The sequence below is a fragment of the Eucyclogobius newberryi genome, unplaced genomic scaffold (genome assembly GCF_026437365.1).
Source record: "Eucyclogobius newberryi isolate DKJ021-1_F unplaced genomic scaffold, fEucNew1.0.hap1 SCAF_46, whole genome shotgun sequence".
NCBI classification, from domain to species: Eukaryota; Metazoa; Chordata; class Actinopteri; order Gobiiformes; family Gobiidae; genus Eucyclogobius; species Eucyclogobius newberryi.
The window spans coordinates 547,726-566,171 of record NW_027316123.1 but is presented as its reverse complement, the minus strand read 5'-3'; the positions used below and the strand labels follow the sequence as shown (position 1 = coordinate 566,171).

Here is an 18,446-nt window from a genome sequence, read left to right as displayed (position 1 = left end):
AGAGTAGCCCTTCCCCGGGGTGAGTCTGGGGAGAGTGGGGGGTGGCTCTGGAGGTGCTCCGGGGGCTCCAGGGGGTGCTCAGTGGAGGCCATGCCCAGCCAGAGTGTCCCTTCCCCGGGGTGAGTCTGGGGAGAGTGGGGGGTGGCTCTGGAGGGGCTCCGGGGGTTCCAGGGGTTCCAGGGGGTGCTCAGCGGAGGCCATGCCCGGCCAGAGTGGCCCTTCCCCGGGCAGAGTCTGGGGAGAGTGGGGGGTGGCTCTGGAGGTGCTCCGGGGGCTCCAGGGGGTGCTCGGCGGAGGCCATGCCCAGCCAGAGTGGCCCTTCCCCGGGCAGAATCTGGGGAGAGTGGGGGGTGGCTCTGGAGGTGCTCCGGGGGCTCCAGGGGTTCCAGGGGGTGCTCAGTGGGGGCCATGCCCAGCCAGAGTGGCCCTTCCCCGGGGTGAGTCTGGAGGAGTGGGAGGTGGCTCTGGAGGGGCTCCAGGCGTTCCAGGGGGTGCTCAGCGGAGGCCATGCCCAGCCAGAGTGGCCCTTCCCCGGGGTGAGTCTGGAGGAGTGGGGGGTGGCTCTGGAGGGGCTCCAGGGGTTCCAGGGGGTGCTCGGCGGAGGCCATGCCCAGCCAGAGTGTCCCTTCCCCGGGTGAGTCTGGGGAGAGTGGGGGGTGGCTCTGGAGGGGCTCCGGGGGTTCCAGGGGTTCCAGGGGGTGCTCAGCGGAGGCCATGCCCGGCCAGAGTGGCCCTTCCCCGGGGTGAGTCTGGAGGAGTGGGGGGTGGCTCTGGAGGGGCTCCAGGGGTTCCAGTGGGTGCTCAGCGGAGGCCATGCCCAGCCAGAGTGGCCCTTCCCCGGGGTGAGTCTGGAGGAGTGGGGGGTGGCTCTGGAGGGGCTCCAGGGGTTCCAGGGGGTGCTCGGCGGAGGCCATGCCGAGCCAGAGTGGCCCTTCCCCGGGCAAAGTCTGGCCGTGTGCGGGGTGGATGATCCCTGCTCCGCCTCACGCGAGTTCAAGACCGGCTGGGTGCCCTTTTATCCATGAGGCACTGAACTGCCTCCAGCAGCCGAGTTCGGGGCCCGGTGAGGGCTCCAGGCTCCAGGGGCTCCGACCCGGAGCCTCCGACCCGCAGAAGGTGCTCCCTGGCCGGGCAAAGTCTGGCCGAGTGCGGGGTGGATGATCCCTGCTCCGCCTCACGTGAGTTCGAGACCGGCTGGGTGCCCTTTTATCCATGAGGCACTGCACTGCCTCCGGCAGCCGAGTTCGGGGCCCGGTGAGGGCTCCAGGCTCCAGGGGCTCCGACCCGGAGCCTCCGACCCGCAGAAGGTGCTCCCTGGCCGGGCAAAGTCTGGCCGTGTGCGGGGTGGATGATCCCTGCTCCGCCTCACGCGAGTTCGAGACGGGCTCGGTGCCCTTTTATCCATGAGGCACTGCACTGCCTCCGGCAGCCGAGTTCGGGGCCCGGTGAGGGCTCCAGGGGCTCCGACCCGGAGCCTCCGACCCGCAGAAGGTGCTCCCTGGCCGGGCAAAGTCTGGCCGTGTGCGGGGTGGATGATCCCTGCTCCGCCTCACGCGAGTTCGAGACCGGCTGGATGCCCTTTTATCCATGAGGCACTGCACTGCCTCCGGCAGCCGAGTTCGGGGCCCGGTGAGGGCTCCAGGCTCCAGGGGCTCCGACCCGGAGCCTCCGACCCGCAGAAGGTGCTCCCTGGCCGGGCAAAGTCTGGCCGTGTGCGGGGTGGATGATCCCTGCTCCGCCTCACGCGAGTTCGAGACAGGCTAGGTGCCCTTTTATCCATGAGGCACTGCACTGCCTCCGGCAGCCGAGTTCGGGGCCCGGTGAGGGCTCCAGGCTCCAGGGGATCCGACCCGGAGCCTCCGACCCGCAGAAGGTGCTCCCTGGCCGGGCAAAGTCTGGCCGTGTGCGGGGTGGATGATCCCTGCTCCGCCTCACGCGAGTTCGAGACCGGCTGGGTGCCCTTTTATCCATGAGGCACTGCACTGCCTCCGGCAGCCGAGTTCGGGGCCCGGTGAGGGCTCCAGGCTCCAGGGGCTCCGACCCGGAGCCTCCGACCCGCAGAAGGTGCTCCCTGGCCGGGCAAAGTCTGGCCGTGTGCGGGGTGGATGATCCCTGCTCCGCCTCACGCGAGTTCGAGACCGGCTGGGTGCCCTTTTATCCAAGAATCAACTGGAGTGTGGAGCTTCTACGGGCCTCCAGGGGCACTGCCGACCCAGAGCTGTGCCCCGGCTTCAGTTCTCTGTATCTCAGGAAGTTTTTTATTTATACATTTATTTCATCCATAATCTCTGGCGCCTAAAGGGTTAACTCGAGTGCCCATCACAGGTGAAAGAAAATGTAAAATGTATCTACCTCAAGAAATAATGTGCACAAACTGCCAAAGTGTTTAACGTGTAAATGTTAAAACAGGGTTCAATGTTTTTTGCCATTATTATTTACGTTACTCCAGTTTTATTTTCTCGGCCAGGAAAATGTTAAACAGGAAGTCGTCGCAGTAGCGCCCACCCCTTTCGCTACCAGCGTGCCCTGCGGCGCTAGGTGACAAAAAGACGCTCCGAGCTTGGAACGCTCTCTTCTCCTCTCTTCTCTTCTTGCTCTCTTCTTCTTTTTTTTTGTTCAAGCCTTTGTCTATCTCTTTGAAGCCGTCTCCACGGACGAGCCTGTTTACTTTTCCTTTGTCTCAACAAAGCGTCCGCCACGTGGGTCGACAAGGCTAGGCCAGCCTCATCGCCCCCCTGAACTCTGAAAACACCTGGAAACACTTGGAACTAAGCTTAAGCGCTAAACCGGACAGAGACTTTCTTTTCTACTTCGCTTCTCCTATTTTTGAAGTCATCTACGCCGTTTACGTGGATCAGCGCTACGTTGTCATCTGAGTAAAGGCCGCGTGAGGAGCTAACACGCCGCTAAAGCGTTCTACCGCTAAGGAACTCCCGGACATCGCCACGCGCTGCCTCGCGCCACCGCTGCCGCCCCGCGTCACGGACATCGCGGCACGCCACTGCCTTCGCACGCCACACCGCTCCACGCCGCTGCCTCGCCACGGATCTCGTCCGCGGACAAGGACCAGCCGGACCGAGTTCTACAAAATCCTAGGCCGAGTTCAGTGTGCGGTTCTTTTGTGGCGTGATTTGGGTAGAACTCAGCTGTTCCTCCTCCCTTAGCTTCTCACTTTCCCTCTTTTTGATATAGATTAGCATAGACACGTTTGATTATCAAAGGCAAAACCCTGGTTTAACATTATCTGCATGAAATCTGCTGTTAAATCTGATACAACATCACCTGTGATTTACCTGTGCGCATTTCTGCTCCGGTGCCCTTTTTGATTGCCCTTTTGATAAATAAACTACACGAAAGAGTTATTGACTATTGTTTGTTTGATTAGACTATGTGTAAGTCCCTGAATCGTGAAACACCCTTCAGACCTTTTAACGAGCGCGATTAAGGACCGTATCTTAGCTTTTTGGGTTTTACCCTGGTGCCCCGTCTTGTCTCGTTTCTGCTAAGAAATCTTCCTTAATCATAAACTGAATACCTGTAGTTTGAGACCCTTCACAAGGATGTGAATAGCCTGTTGGCTCCTGCTTCACTAAAGGTTCTATATCCATTCACTACACAGCTTTCTTGGATGCACTACTGCTGTTACTGCTCTCGACTGACATCTCAATTGCAATAGACTTTAAAAAGAACCATTAGCTTGATGTGGACTTTTAAAGGACGCAGTAGTTTGATGTAACAACAACCACATCAAACTCCTTTAAAAAGAGACAGCAGTTTGATGTGTTTTTTACCAAAGTATAGGTACGGCCATTTGTGCTACTGTAATAACGGATCCGAGCCTGTATACTCACAGTTCACACAAATAAAGTGTCAGGATGGCCGAGCGGTCTAAGGCGCCGGACTCAAGGTAAACTCCTAAGTCGCCACAGGGGATTCTGGTCTCTGAATGGAGGTGTGGGTTCAAATCCCACTCCTGACAAAAAAAATTTCTTTCCTTTGGAAATGAAGCTATTTTTACACCCTAAATTACAAGCACATATGTGTGACAATGGACTGAAAATATGCCGGTGTAATCCCTCATTCGTCCAGGCGTGTTCCATAGTAGAAAAAGCTTCAGTTGTAGTCATCTGGACTCAGTTAGAAAAAATAGACGTTTCGACTCTCATCCAAGAGTCATTGTCAATAAAAGAATTTAGGTCGAGAACTCCGATATTTATACTATTCTGTGGTAAGTCCAGCCCATTGGGAGGAGCCTTCCTGAAGAGGAAAGAGTTGTTTGTTTCAACAGAAACTTACCCTCTTGGTATTTACCGAGCCTATTCAACCCTTTAATGGGCTATTAGTCTCCCCTTTGTCTTTGTGAGACCCTGGCTCACCCACCCTGAGTACCTGATTGACATCTAAATGTCCTGGTACTGGTCCTCTACCTCTCCAGGGGTTCAGGATCCCATTGTAGACTACAGGAAGACTGAAACTTAGCCCTCCGTTTCTGTTTAAAGAAGGTTTTTTATTTTTTAACAAAAATAGCTTCCTTGACTCCTCTTTCAAACCATCTTTTCTCCCTGCTTAAAACCTTCACCTCACCGTCTTCAAACGAGTGATTAGAGGCTTCAAGATGGAGATGCACGGCGCTCAGTGGTCCTGAACTTGTATTTCTTCTGTGCTGATAGAGCCTCTTGTGTAGAGGCTGTTTAGTCTCACCTATGTAACGTTCTTTACAACTTTCTTCACTGCATTGGATAGAATAAACTACATTGCTCTGTTTTTGAGTCGGCAACTTGTCCTTAGGATGAACCAGTTTTTGTCTTAAAGTGTTTCCTGGTTTAAAATAAACAGGGACTTTGTGTTGTCTAAAAATTCTCTGCAGTTTTTCCAACAGGCCAGAGACATAAGGGATAGAAACACCCTTCCTTCTCTGTTCAGTTTCCCTTTTGACCTGCTTCTTGGTTCTCTTCACTCTGTTGAGAGCCCAAGCGGGGTAACCACAGGCTGAGAGGGCATTTCGGACATGTTTTTCCTCTTTCTCCTTGCCCTCTGAGCTGGTGGGCACACCTTGAGCTCTGTGTTGTAAGGTTCTGATCACACCCAGCTTGTGCTGTAGTGGGTGGTTGGAACCAAAGAGCAGATACTGGTCCGTGTGTGTAGGTTTCCTATATACTTCTATTTGGAGTTTCCCGTCCAACTCTTTCCTCTTCAGGAAGGCTCCTCCCAATGGGCTGGACTTACCACAGAATAGTATAAATATCGGAGTTCTCGACCTAAATTCTTTTATTGACAATGACTCTTGGATGAGAGTCGAAACGTCTTTTTTTTCTAACTGAGTCCAGATGACTACAACTGAAGCTTTTTCTACAATGGACTGAGAACTTGTCGTATTGGCTTAAGATTTCAAATGAAGTGTTACTTCCAATGATGAATTGTGATGTGATGGCCAATCAACTACTACGTAGATGCTGTACTGTCAAAGCATTGAGTACATTCAGAGTGAACTGTTGGCATGTTGTCCCCATATCATATGTCTTATACTGTAATTGTGACCACTCACTGAGAAATTAAAGTGACAGATTAATTTACCAGACTTAAAACTGAAAAATTCTGGGTTTTCATGATGACCTTTTCTTGACTGTTGGACACCCAGCCCGGCTAGCTCCGTTGGTAGAGCATGAGACTCTTAATCTCAGGGTCGTGGGTTTGAGCCCCACGTTGGGCGGAGTTGATTTTAAGCTTTATGGACTGCTTGCCATTACAACCCGTGAAATCTTGGTCATAAATTTTCTTCCGTTGGAACCGAAAGAAGAATAATTAAACCCTCTGTAACAATGAGATTTCAACTCCATCCATCCATCCATCCATCTTCTGCCGCTTTATCCGGGGCCGGGTCGCGGGGGCAGCAGTCTGAGCAGGGACTCCCAGACTTCCTTCTCCCCAGACACTTCCTCTAACTCCTCCGGGGGGATCCCGAGGCGTTCCCAGGCCAGCCGAGAGACATAGTCTCTCCAGCGTGTCCTGGGTCTTCCCCGGGGCCTCTTCCCGGTGGGACATGCCTGAAACACCTCCCGAGGGAGGCGCCCAGGAGGCATCCGGAACAGATGCCCGAGCCACCTCAGCTGGCTCCTCTCGACGTGGAGGAGCAGCGGCTCTACTCCGAGCTCCCCCCGTGTGGCCGAGCTCCTCACCTTATCTCTAAGGGAGCGCCCAGCCACCCGGCGGAGGAAACTCATTTCGACCGCTTGTATCCGCGATCTTGTTCTTTCGGTCACTACCCAAAGCTCATGACCATAGGTGAGGGTAGGAACGTAGACCGACCGGTAAATAGAGAGCTTTGCCTTTCGGCTCAGCTCCCTCTTTACCACAACGGTCCGATGCAGCGACTGCATCACTGCAGCCGCTGCACCGATCCGCCTGTCGATCTCACGCTCCATCCTTCCCTCACTCGTGAACAAGACCCCGAGATACTTGAACTCCTCCACTTGGGGCAAGGACACCCCACCCACCTGGAGAGGGCAAGCCACCTTTTTCCGGTCGAGAACCATGGCCTCGGATTTGGAGGTGCTGATTCTCATCCCAGCCGCTTCACACTCGGCTGCAAACCGTCCCAGTGCATGTTGCAGGTCCGGGTTTGATGGAGCCATCAGGACAACATCGTCTGCAAACAGCAGAGATGAGATCCTGTGGTCCCCAAACCGGACACCCTCCGACCCCTGACTGCGCCTAGAAATTCTGAGAGATTTCAACTATTTCACTTAATTCTCATCACCTGTTAAAGTCATCTCTTTATATGTACTCTACATACATGGAAAGACTTCATCTAGTGTAAGGTTGCCAAAGCATTTACTTTGTACTGATGTCTGGAACGTTATCTCCGAGATAAGGGAGCTCAATGTCAGCATCGCTGAAATGTCCAAGGTGTCAGGGTCAAGGTAAACTCCTACCTAAGCGTAAGCAAATTTGGTCTACAAGTGGAGGAATGGGTTCTAATCCCACTCCTGACAATGGGTTTGTCCTATATTTGAACTCATTGCAAGTGTAGGGGAATGGAGATGGACATTCCACGGCGAGATAACAGAAAATCTCTCTTTGAACATTGGGGGGTTTTCTTTCTCCCTCTCTCCCTCACCGCAGGGAGCCGCTGTGACTTTGGCGATAACAGACCTTCTCCCCCACAGTCTTACAGGAGGACGCCCCGATGAAAACTATGTTTTATGTGATTATGCCATGAATGTTTGTCCGAATCAACTCCGTACACCGCATGTTTCACCTTGTGTTACGTATTTTTCCACTGTTTAAGGTTTTATATTCCCAATGCTTTAACTCGAGTGCCCATCACAGGTGAAAGACGATGTAAAATGTATCTACCTCAAGAAATAATGTGCACAAACTGCCAAAAGTGTTTAACGTGTAAATGTTAAAACAGGGTTCAATGTTTTTTGCCATTATTATTTACGTTACTCCAGTTTTATTTTCTCGGCCAGGAAAATGTTAAAGAGGAAGTCGTCGCAGTAGCGCCCGCCCCTTTCGCTCCCAGCGTGCCCTGCGGCGCTAGGTGACAAAAAGACGCTCCGAGCTTGGAACGCTCTCTTCTCCTCTCTTCTCTTCTTGCTCTCTTCTTCTTCTTTTTTTTTGTTCAAGCCTTTGTCTATCTCTTTGAAGCCGTCTCCACGGACGAGCCTGTTTACTTTTCCTTTGTCTCAACAAAGCGTCCGCCACGTGGGTCGACAAGGCTAGGCCAGCCTCTTCGCCCCCCTGAACTCTGAAAACACCTGGAAACACTTGGAACTAAGCTTAAGCGCTAAACCGGACAGAGACTTTCTTTTCTACTTCGCTTCTCCTATTTTTGAAGTCATCTACGCCGTTTACGTGGATCAGCACTACGTTGTCATCTGAGTAAAGGCCGCGTGAGGAGCTAACACGCCGCTAAAGCGTTCTACCGCTAAGGAACTCCCGGACATCGCCACGCGCTGCCTCGCGCCACCGCTGCCGCCCCGCGTCACGGACATCGCGGCACGCCACTGCCTTCGCACGCCACACCGCTCCACGCCGCTGCCTCGCCACGGATCTCGTCCGCGGACAAGGACCAGCCGGACCGAGTTCTACAAAATCCTAGGCCGAGTTCAGTGTGCGGTTCTTTTGTGGCGTGATTTGGGTAGAACTCAGCTGTTCCTCCTCCCTTAGCTTCTCACTTTCCCTCTTTTTGATATAGATTAGCATAGACACGTTTGATTATCAAAGGCAAAACCCTGGTTTAACATTATCTGCATGAAATCTGCTGTTAAATCTGATACAACATCACCTGTGATTTACCTGTGCGCATTTCTGCTCCGGTGCCCTTTTTGATTGCCCTTTTGATAAATAAACTACACGAAAGAGTTATTGACTATTGTTTGTTTGATTAGACTATGTGTAAGTCCCTGAATCGTGAAACACCCTTCAGACCTTTTAACGAGCGCGATTAAGGACCGTATCTTAGCTTTTTGGGTTTTACCCTGGTGCCCCGTCTTGTCTCGTTTCTGCTAAGAAATCTTCCTTAATCATAAACTGAATACCTGTAGTTTGAGACCCTTCACAAGGATGTGAATAGCCTGTTGGCTCCTGCTTCACTAAAGGTTCTATATCCATTCACTACACAGCTTTCTTGGATGCACTACTGCTGTTACTGCTCTCGACTGACATCTCAATTGCAATAGACTTTAAAAAGAACCATTAGCTTGATGTGGACTTTTAAAGGACGCAGTAGTTTGATGTAACAACAACCACATCAAACTCCTTTAAAAAGAGACAGCAGTTTGATGTGTTTTTTACCAAAGTATAGGTACGGCCATTTGTGCTACTGTAATAACGGATCCGAGCCTGTATACTCACAGTTCACACAAATAAAGTGTCAGGATGGCCGAGCGGTCTAAGGCGCCGGACTCAAGGTAAACTCCTTCCTCGCCACAGGGGATTCTGGTCTCTGAATGGAGGTGTGGGTTCAAATCCCGCTCCTGACAAAAAAAAATTCTTTCCTTTGGAAATGAAGCTATTTTTACACCCTAAATTACAAGCACATATGTGTGACAATGGACTGAAAATATGCCGGTGTAATCCCTCATTCGTCCAGGCGTGTTCCATAGTAGAAAAAGCTTCAGTTGTAGTCATCTGGACTCAGTTAGAAAAAATAGACGTTTCGACTCTCATCCAAGAGTCATTGTCAATAAAAGAATTTCGGTCGAGAACTCCGATATTTATACTATTCTGTGGTAAGTCCAGCCCATTGGGAGGAGCCTTCCTGAAGAGGAAAGAGTTGTTTGTTTCAACAGAAACTTACCCTCTTGGTATTTACCGAGCCTATTCAACCCTTTAATGGGCTATTAGTCTCCCCTTTGTCTTTGTGAGACCCTGGCTCACCCACCCTGAGTACCTGATTAACATCTAAATGTCCTGGTACTGGTCCTCTACCTCTCCAGGGGTTCAGGATCCCATTGTAGACTACAGGAAGACTGAAACTTAGCCCTCCGTTTCTGTTTAAAGAAGGTTTTTTCTTTTTTAACAAAAATAGCTTCCTTGACTCCTCTTTCAAACCATCTTTTCTCCCTGCTTAAAACCTTCACCTCACCGTCTTCAAACGAGTGATTAGAGGCTTCAAGATGGAGATGCACGGCGCTCAGTGGTCCTGAACTTGTATTTCTTCTGTGCTGATAGAGCCTCTTGTGTAGAGGCTGTTTAGTCTCACCTATGTAACGTTCTTTACAACTTTCTTCACTGCATTGGATAGAATAAACTACATTGCTCTGTTTTTGAGTCGGCAACTTGTCCTTAGGATGAACCAGTTTTTGTCTTAAAGTGTTTCCTGGTTTAAAATAAACAGGGACTTTGTGTTGTCTAAAAATTCTCTGCAGTTTTTCCAACAGGCCAGAGACATAAGGGATAGAAACACCCTTCCTTCTCTGTTCAGTTTCCCTTTTGACCTGCTTCTTGGTTCTCTTCACTCTGTTGAGAGCCCAAGCGGGGTAACCACAGGCTGAGAGGGCATTTCGGACATGTTTTTCCTCTTTCTCCTTGCCCTCTGAGCTGGTGGGCACACCTTGAGCTCTGTGTTGTAAGGTTCTGATCACACCCAGCTTGTGCTGTAGTGGGTGGTTGGAACCAAAGAGCAGATACTGGTCCGTGTGTGTAGGTTTCCTATATACTTCTATTTGGAGTTTCCCGTCCAACTCTTTCCTCTTCAGGAAGGCTCCTCCCAATGGGCTGGACTTACCACAGAATAGTATAAATATCGAAGTTCTCGACCTAAATTCTTTTATTGACAATGACTCTTGGATGAGAGTCGAAACGTCGATTTTTTGTCACTGAGTCCAGATGACTACAACTGAAGCTTTTTCTACAATGGACTGAGAACTTGTCGTATTGGCTTAAGATTTCAAATGAAGTGTTACTTCCAATGATGAATTGTGATGTGATGGCCAATCTACTACGTAGATGCTGTACTGTCAAAGCATTGAGTACATTCCGAGTGAACTGTAGGCATGTTGTCCCCGTATCATATGTCTTATACTGTAATTGTGACCACTCACTGAGAAATTAAAGTGACAGATTAATTTACCAGACTTAGAACTGAAACATTCTGGGTTTTCATGATGACCTTTTCTTGACTGTTGGACACCCGACCTCTGTCTTGTAAGTCAGGTTTTTCCCACACCCTGATTTCCTCTTGAGAGGCGCGAGCGACCAAATTAACCTACACCGTCCTCATCGGGCTCATCTCGGACGGGGATGAGTTTGTCTACAGGAGGGAGGTGGACGGGCTGGTGTCCTGGTGCAGCAGTAACAACCTGGAGTTCAACGCCCAGAAGACAGTGGAGATGATCGTGGACTGGGTAGTCACAGCCCCCCAGCCCCCCCTCACCATCACAGACTCCCCCATCTCCACTGTGGACTCCTTCAGCTTTCTCGGCACCACCATCACCAGGACCTCAGGTGGGAGCCACCATCAGCTCCTCATCAAGAAAGCCCAGCAGAGGATGTACTTCCTGCAGCAGCTGAGGAAAGTCAAGCTGCCAGTGCAGATAATGGTGCAGTTCTACACGGCCATCATTGAGTCCATCCTCACCTCCTCCATCACCTCCTCCATCACCGTGTGGTACGCTGGAGCCACAGCCAGGGACAAACAGAGACTACAGAGCATTGTGTGCTCTGATGAGAAGGTGATCGGTTGCAGACTTCCATCTCTGCAGGACCTGTACGTCTCCAGGGCTCTGGGACGAACAGGTCGGATCACGACCCTTCTCATCCTGGACACGGACTATTTGAGCCACTCCCCTCAGGCAGGAGGCCACTCCCCTCAGGCAGGAGGCCACTCCCCTCAGGCAGGAGGCCACTCCCCTCAGGCAGGAGGCAACTCCCCTCAGGCAGGAGGCTACAGTCCATCCGGACCAGAACCTCCCGTCATAGGAACAGTTTCTTTCCCTCTGCCGTTGGACTCATGAACACTGCTTAAGCACTTTGCACTCACTGCACTGTTCACTTCTTATTTAATACAAATATCATAATCATACTTATAATAATAATAATACATCTTTTATTTATATAGCGCTTTTCAGGGACCCAAAGACGCTTGACATATACACAAAAAAAAGGGGGGGGGTATTTACAGACGGGGGGGACAGCACGTACAATACACAATAATGAATAGATAAAATGAACAAGACAGGAGAGGTAGAAAGAAAGTGATGGGGATGTAACGGGGGGTAGAAGTGTAGACAGTGGGGTAGAGGAGGCTAGGGGAGGGGGAGGTCATAGGCTTGGGTGAAGAGGTGTGTTTTTCTAGGCGGGATTAAAATGTTGTGAGTGAGGGAGAGTGGGACAGGGGGGGAGGGAGTTCCAGAGTCGGGGTGCTGTTCGGGAGAACGCTCTGTCACCAAAAGTTTTGAGTCGGGATGTTGGTGCAGCCAGGGTGAGAGTGGAGGAGGAGCGGAGGGCTCGGGAGGGGCGGTGGGGGAGGAGGAGGTCAGACAGGTAGGGGGGGGCTAGGTGGTGAAGAGCTTTGAAGGTGAGGAGGAGTATTTTGAAGTTTATGCGCTGCTTGATGGGGAGAGAGTGGAGAGAGCGGAGAACGGGAGTGATGTGTTCACGGGACCGGGTGTGGGTGAGGAGGAGGGTGTGGGTGAGGAAGGTGTGGGTGAGGAGGAGGGTGTGGGTGAGGAGGAGGGTGTAGGTGAGGAGGGTGTAGGTGAGGAGGAGGGTGTGGGTGAGGAGGAGGGTGTGGGTGAGGAGGCGGGTGTGGGTGAGGAGGGTGTGGGTGAGGAGGCGGGTGTGGGTGAGGAGGCGGGTGTGGAGGAGGGTGTGGGTGAGGAGGGTGTGGGTGAGGAGGCGGGTGTGGGTGAGGAGGGTGTGGGTGAGGAGGGTGTGGGTGAGGAGGCGGGTGTGGGTGAGGAGGCGGGTGTGGGTGAGGAGGAGGGTGTGGGTGAGGAGGAGGGTGTGGGTGAGGAGGAGGGTGTGGGTGAGGAGGGTGTGGGTGAGAAGGCGGGCAGCGGAGTTTTGGACCATTTGGAGTCTGTGGAGGGAATGGGAAGAGGTGCCAGTGAGGAGGGAGTTGCAGTAGTCGAGGCGGGAGGAGATGAAGGCATGGATGAGGGATTCAGCAGCGGGGAGGGTGAGGCAGTGTCTGATTTTGGCGGATGCGGCGGAGGTGGAAATATGAGGTCTTGACGATGTGGCTGACATGGGGAGTGAAGGAGAGGGTGGGGTCCATGATGACACCGAGATTGCGTACCAGGGTGGAGGGGGTGAGGGTGGAGGGGGTGATGGTCGAGGTATCGATGCTGAGTGAAAAGGGACCAGTTTTATTGAGAGTGGATTTGGTGCCAATGAGGAGGAGCTCTGTTTCGCCGCAAATCTATCCCTGGAAAATGATATTTACATGTCATTTCACCCCTCATTGTGCCTCCTAGTGGAATAAAAGGGTCATTGTTTCAAACAAAAAGACACTTTTCAATTATATTACTGGTTTGACCAAAATATGATATTTGAGTCATGTGACTTTTGTCAGCAGCAGAAACTATAGAACATCTGTTTTATTCTTGTCAGTGGTAAAGAATTTATGACAAGATATCAAACATTAGTCATCTTAAACATTTTACACAAGATATTCTCATAGCTACTGAAATAATACCAAATGAGACCTTTAATGAAATAAACATTTCAACATTATGGGTAAATATCATAGTCACAAAACAAATATTGTGTGCTTTAAAAATGAATTTAAAATGTTTCTATCTTCAGTCAATTATCAAAAAATAAGAGTAAATTTGTTGTTGTAAGTATTTTGTCCAGCTGCTGATACTTTTTTGTTATCATTAAAGATGTATTTAGTTTGCCTTAAAGGTGCCCTAACATGCTTTTTTTCACGTTTCATAGTCTATCCTAAGTGTATAATTGATAATATCCTTGCACAATAAAAATGTCTAAGACGACATATTATAACATAAAACAGAAAATAAAACAGATCAAAGGCGTGAAAAATAATAAGAATAATCATCGTCAAAGGTATTTTTTCTTTTAATCAAAAGTAACTTCTGTGCTGTATGAATCTTTTCTCTGACACGTGTCATTCATCTTCCTGCTACAGCCACAAAAGCAAGTCATTAATGACCAATGAACACGAGCCGGACTTTTTCTAACATAAGAAAGGAAAAGAGGATGAAGCAAACGTAACACTAGAGGGCGCACTTGACTTGTCTTCATTGAGTGACAGAAGCAAATACTTTGTACCAAAAGAAAACAACAGTGAGAAGTGCCCCAGGGTTAAACATCTTGAACAAAATACACAAGTCGTTTATTAGTGATGTTTGAAATATGATAACATTAGCTTTTGTATATTTATCACAGAATCTGGGGCTTCTTGAAGCTCCGCCGCCCGTAACAACCAGACACTCCCACTCTCTCTGCTCAGGACACAAGACTTTAAAGTCTAGAGGTCTGTGTAGTTCAGCAGAACAGCAGCTTTTATAAACTTATCAACTCTTATGACCTTCATCCATGCTGTTACTGCAAAAGGAAACGTGTATTTGACTATTGTCCCTAAGATAATTTGACTTTTATTTCCCAAAGTTTGGTGCCACAAAGAGCCCATTATTTACTGCTTAGTCCTGGTTTAGTCTCAGTTCAGACTCGACACGCTTTTAGCTCAAGTTCATCTGTGGCTGACGTTTTCTTTGTCAAATGATGACTTTTCTTCTACGTTTGAGCTTGTATCGGTCCAATCTCAAACGCTAGAGCTCCTGGACATGTCACAAATGGACTTTCAAAATAAGATGCGTTGGTGACAAATCTACTGGACCTTTACCACTTCCAGAACTGAACCTCCACAAACGTTGAACCTTTTTCCAGGCGTTTGAAGAATGACACGACTTTTTCCAGAAGGACTTTGGTCGGACAGAGAACACGTGCCAGTTTGTGTTCCGTGTGGACGGCCCAATAATAAGAGATATGAACCATAAACTAGGTCAAACATCCCTCACCTGTCGTCCTCCAATATGAACATGGAGCTCTTTAGAACCTCCTGCTTTCACACTTTATATTTCAAATCTAATCACAATGACACTTTGACACGTCACAGTGATGTGTCCGTATATTTCATCTCTTCAGGGAAACAACGAGCTGGAAATAAAGTGTGGGCGTGTGTCAGGTGTAAGAGTCAGGTGAGGACAGGAATGAGAGCCTGACAGAGCAGCAGAACTCAACACCAGGAACTAGAGCCTGATCCTCTCTCTGTCTCTCCCTCTCTCGTTTTCACTCTCTCTATATATCTTTCTCTGTCTCTCTCTCTTTTTCCATCTTAAAAAACATCCCTCATTTTCTCACACGTTCTTAATTATTCCCCGTGATTAGTTTATGTCATCGTTTCACAACTTTTAGAGACCAGAGCGACAATAAAGCTAACGACAACTAGCACGAGAACAGCACACGCTGTTTTTTGGGAGGATAAAACACTCTTTAAATAAGCCCTTTAATTTAAACTGGTAAAAAAATAAAGGTTAATCATGACAAATAAATAAATACTTTAGTTCCGTGTGGCTGGGTCATGACATTAACCATATAATTCTTATATATTTAGGAAACAGAACGTCATCAGCCCGACTAAGGAAAGCAAAGATTACGAGGGATTTTTTTTTTTTTTTAAACAAAAATAAGCAGAATAAAAGCAGAATAAAGCAGCTCAAACATGCATAAATCACAAAATATAACTCCAGGCGTGTAAATGAAAAGGGAAAACAATGATGGCCTCGTTAAAAGCTCTTAAAAGTCCATTTAGTCCAGTAGAAAGTCCAGTAGAAAGAGTGCTGACAAAGTGCAGTAAAAGTACATTCAGAAGTACTGCCGCCTCATTTGTACTGAAGTGTAGAAAAATGACTAGTTGGTGAACTTTTCAATCATTTTACAGAAGAAAAACGCGCTCGATCAAACTGTAAAACTGAATCTTGTCATTTTAATGTATTGTATTTAGTGTATTGTGTATTGAGCGTGGTAGAAAAATGCATCAGACACATGGGTTTATAAGTGCAGTTGTGTTTTCACCTCCACAAAAAGACAAAACAGATCGACGGGAAAAAAGAGCTGATCAAAAACAAAACACGGTGTAAACTTCAGCAGTTTTGAATGACAAATAACAATGACGTTCATCCACGAATATAGTCATTTTTTAGATCAGTTCAAATTGTGTTGGAGCAAAATTAATGCCGCAAATAAAGTTTTATAAATACATATATAATCATGTATAATATTATATAACAAATACATAAAACTAACAATAACATTTAAATAAAATATAAAATACATATAATTAAAAGCAAAATTAAGAAAGATATATTTAAAAGAGTAAATCGGTATCGGACTGAATCAAATCGCACTCTCAATCTGCTCGTCTCCATAGCGATGTTAGGGATCATCTCAAAATAGTTTGAAGCTGAAAAGACAACATTTTTTTAGTCTTTCTCTGGACAATTGCCTTCATTTGGACCTTAGACATGTCAGAATGACAGAAGCAGCACACGTGCTTTCATCTCGATGAGAATCTCACGTCTTCTGTGATTGGCCGAAACCTCACGCAGGGTTTGTTTTGGTCCTTCTTACGGGCAGTACGTAGGCACGTTACTAGTGCGTAATCAAGAGATTACTAGCAAAAAAGTTTTTCCAACTTTTTTTGCGCCAGCACCCGCCCGCACCGCCATGCTCCTTGCACCCGCCCGCACCCGCCGTGTTCCCCGCACCCGCCCGCACCGCCGTGCTCCCCGCACCCGCCGCGCTCCTCGCACCCGCCGCCCAACAAGCAAAGTCATGAGTGTCTGATGTCATGGATGTCGGCCTAATGCTCGTTGCTGAGAGAGTTTTTTAGTATTTCAAAACAATTACTGCTACAACGATGTATTGAAGCTTCAAAGCAACAAAAAGACGAAATGTAGGTTCAACAGTCATAGTTTGAACAGTCATAGTTTGAACAGTCATAGTTTGAACAGTCATAGTTTGTATTGTTGCAGGTGAGTTAAACAAAAGCTCATCTGAACCACATTCTAACTCAATATTGTGTCAAATGTTTTAATAGATCAGTTTTTCTCATGATTTGGTTCTGCACATGATAACTTTAACATTGTAAGTGAAACTTAATTTTATGTAAATACTATCATTTCTACCTCAATTTTGATACACTGATCATTATCATATTTTTGTAATAGAACGTTTGTTCAAATTAGTTTCTAGTTTTGATTATAATATTATTTTGTCAGTATTGATTTTGTTTTTTAAACTTAACTTTTATTAGTTATCCTGAACTGTGGGGAAAAAAGCTGTTTTATTTGAGTTTAGGGAAATGTGCATTGTCTCCAGTCCAGTTAATCCAGACTCCAGTGTAGAGAGAGTGAGAGAAAGTGGTCTGAACTCTGTGGAGGAGGCTCATGGTACTTTCAGAGACGCTGTAAAACGCCAAAACCCCGGCACTGTGGTCCAGGTAAACCCCGATTCTGGACTAGATCGGACCTGAGACCCGGGAATTGACTGAGTTAAACTGAAATGAAGGATTGGTTTTGTCACAAACTAAGACCCAGGATTTATCATTGAATCCAAACGCAAATTCTTTAGATTGTCCTTTTCTCTGAATATCTCTGTATGAAACTGCTATAGAAACATACCTCCCGCTCCACTCCACCTCCCAGTAACAGCGGCCCATCAGACTCTCTCTGCTCAGGACCTGACACATGTGACTGAATCTGTCTGAATGATCGGGATAACTCTGGTCTTCACTCATACGTGTTGCTCTTCTGTTTCCATCAGACAGAGACAGTTCTGTGTGAGCTGTGTTTAGGTCCAGAGTGATTCCTGTATAATATTGTAAGAAGTCCTCTCTGGAGCTGGGTTCAGCTGGTGACAGTAAAAACTGGACTGGACTCAGAGTGAGCTGGAGTTTTTCCCTGAGCACTGACACAGCTCTGGTGACTTCCTCAAAGTAGCTCCGGGGCCCTGTCTAAATCCTGGCTGGCTCTGTGCTCTGTGTGTCTGTGGACAGTGAAACGTAGAGCTGTAGAAACTGGTTATGATCCGGAGTGAGGGACAGTGTGTCCAGCTCATAGACCCTCGTCTTCAGCTCAGTCACATCCTGCTGCAGTTGGTCCTGGAGCTCTTGGACTCGGCTCAGTTGGGTCTGCTCCTGGGAGAGGATCCGCTGCTCCAGTTCAGAGCGTCTTTTCTCCAGGAGAAGGGCCATCTCTCTGAAGCTGTCCCTGCTGCGCTGCACTGCTGTCTGGGCAGAGGGACTGATGTCCTGAGCCTCCTGTTTGAGCCTCTTCAGGTCTGTGTCTTTGTCGTGGAGGTTCTGGAGCAGCAGGGCCCTCCTGGCCGGCAGCTCTGCCTGCCTCTGGGCCCTCTCTGAGGCAGAGGACACTATATTGTGGCCCTTGTGCTGGTCCAAACAGAGAGAGCAGATGTTCTGCTGTTCAGTGCGGCAGAAGATTCCCATCACTTTTTGATGTTGAGAGCAGATGTTTTCCTGGAGCTTGTGGGACGGCGCCACCAGCTGGTGTCTCTGCAATGCTGCAGCGTCATAATGAGGCTGGAGGTGGCTCTCACAGTATGAAGCCACACACTGCAGACAGGACTGGACAGAAATGCACTTTCTATGTTCACATGCAGAAACCTGGGGATGAACCAGGGACTTCTAGATCTTCAGTCTATCGCTCTGCCAAGTGAGTTATTTTGGTAAGGACAGCTGGTGGGTTCATGTCTTAAACAGGAACCCACTTATACACCCCAAGCATTTGATATTTGCTGAATGCCAGTAAAACTGCGTGTGCACAACCTCTCTAGGTAACTTTCCTGTGGGTTGGTTATCAATCTGATATGATATAAAACACACGTTCAAGGGTGTTTTTTACGTAGGGGGACCATGTGAAGATTGTTGCGTCATTCCACCCCAAATTCTG

The 18,446-nt window shown here is 48.5% G+C and overlaps 3 non-coding genes across 3 annotated transcripts; all 3 read left to right on the top strand.

The window, feature by feature from the left end:
* Positions 1-3,869: 3,869 nt before the first annotated feature.
* On the top strand, positions 3,870-3,979 carry trnal-caa (transfer RNA leucine (anticodon CAA)). Its single transcript has 2 exons — positions 3,870-3,907; positions 3,934-3,979. It is a non-coding gene; the product is annotated as a tRNA-Leu (tRNA).
* A 1,658-nt stretch (positions 3,980-5,637) lies between these two features.
* On the top strand, positions 5,638-5,710 carry trnak-cuu (transfer RNA lysine (anticodon CUU)). Its single transcript has one exon. It is a non-coding gene; the product is annotated as a tRNA-Lys (tRNA).
* Positions 5,711-8,877: 3,167 nt separating this feature from the next.
* trnal-caa (transfer RNA leucine (anticodon CAA)) lies at positions 8,878-8,987 on the top strand. Its single transcript has 2 exons — positions 8,878-8,915; positions 8,942-8,987. It is a non-coding gene; the product is annotated as a tRNA-Leu (tRNA).
* Positions 8,988-18,446: the final 9,459 nt, after the last annotated feature.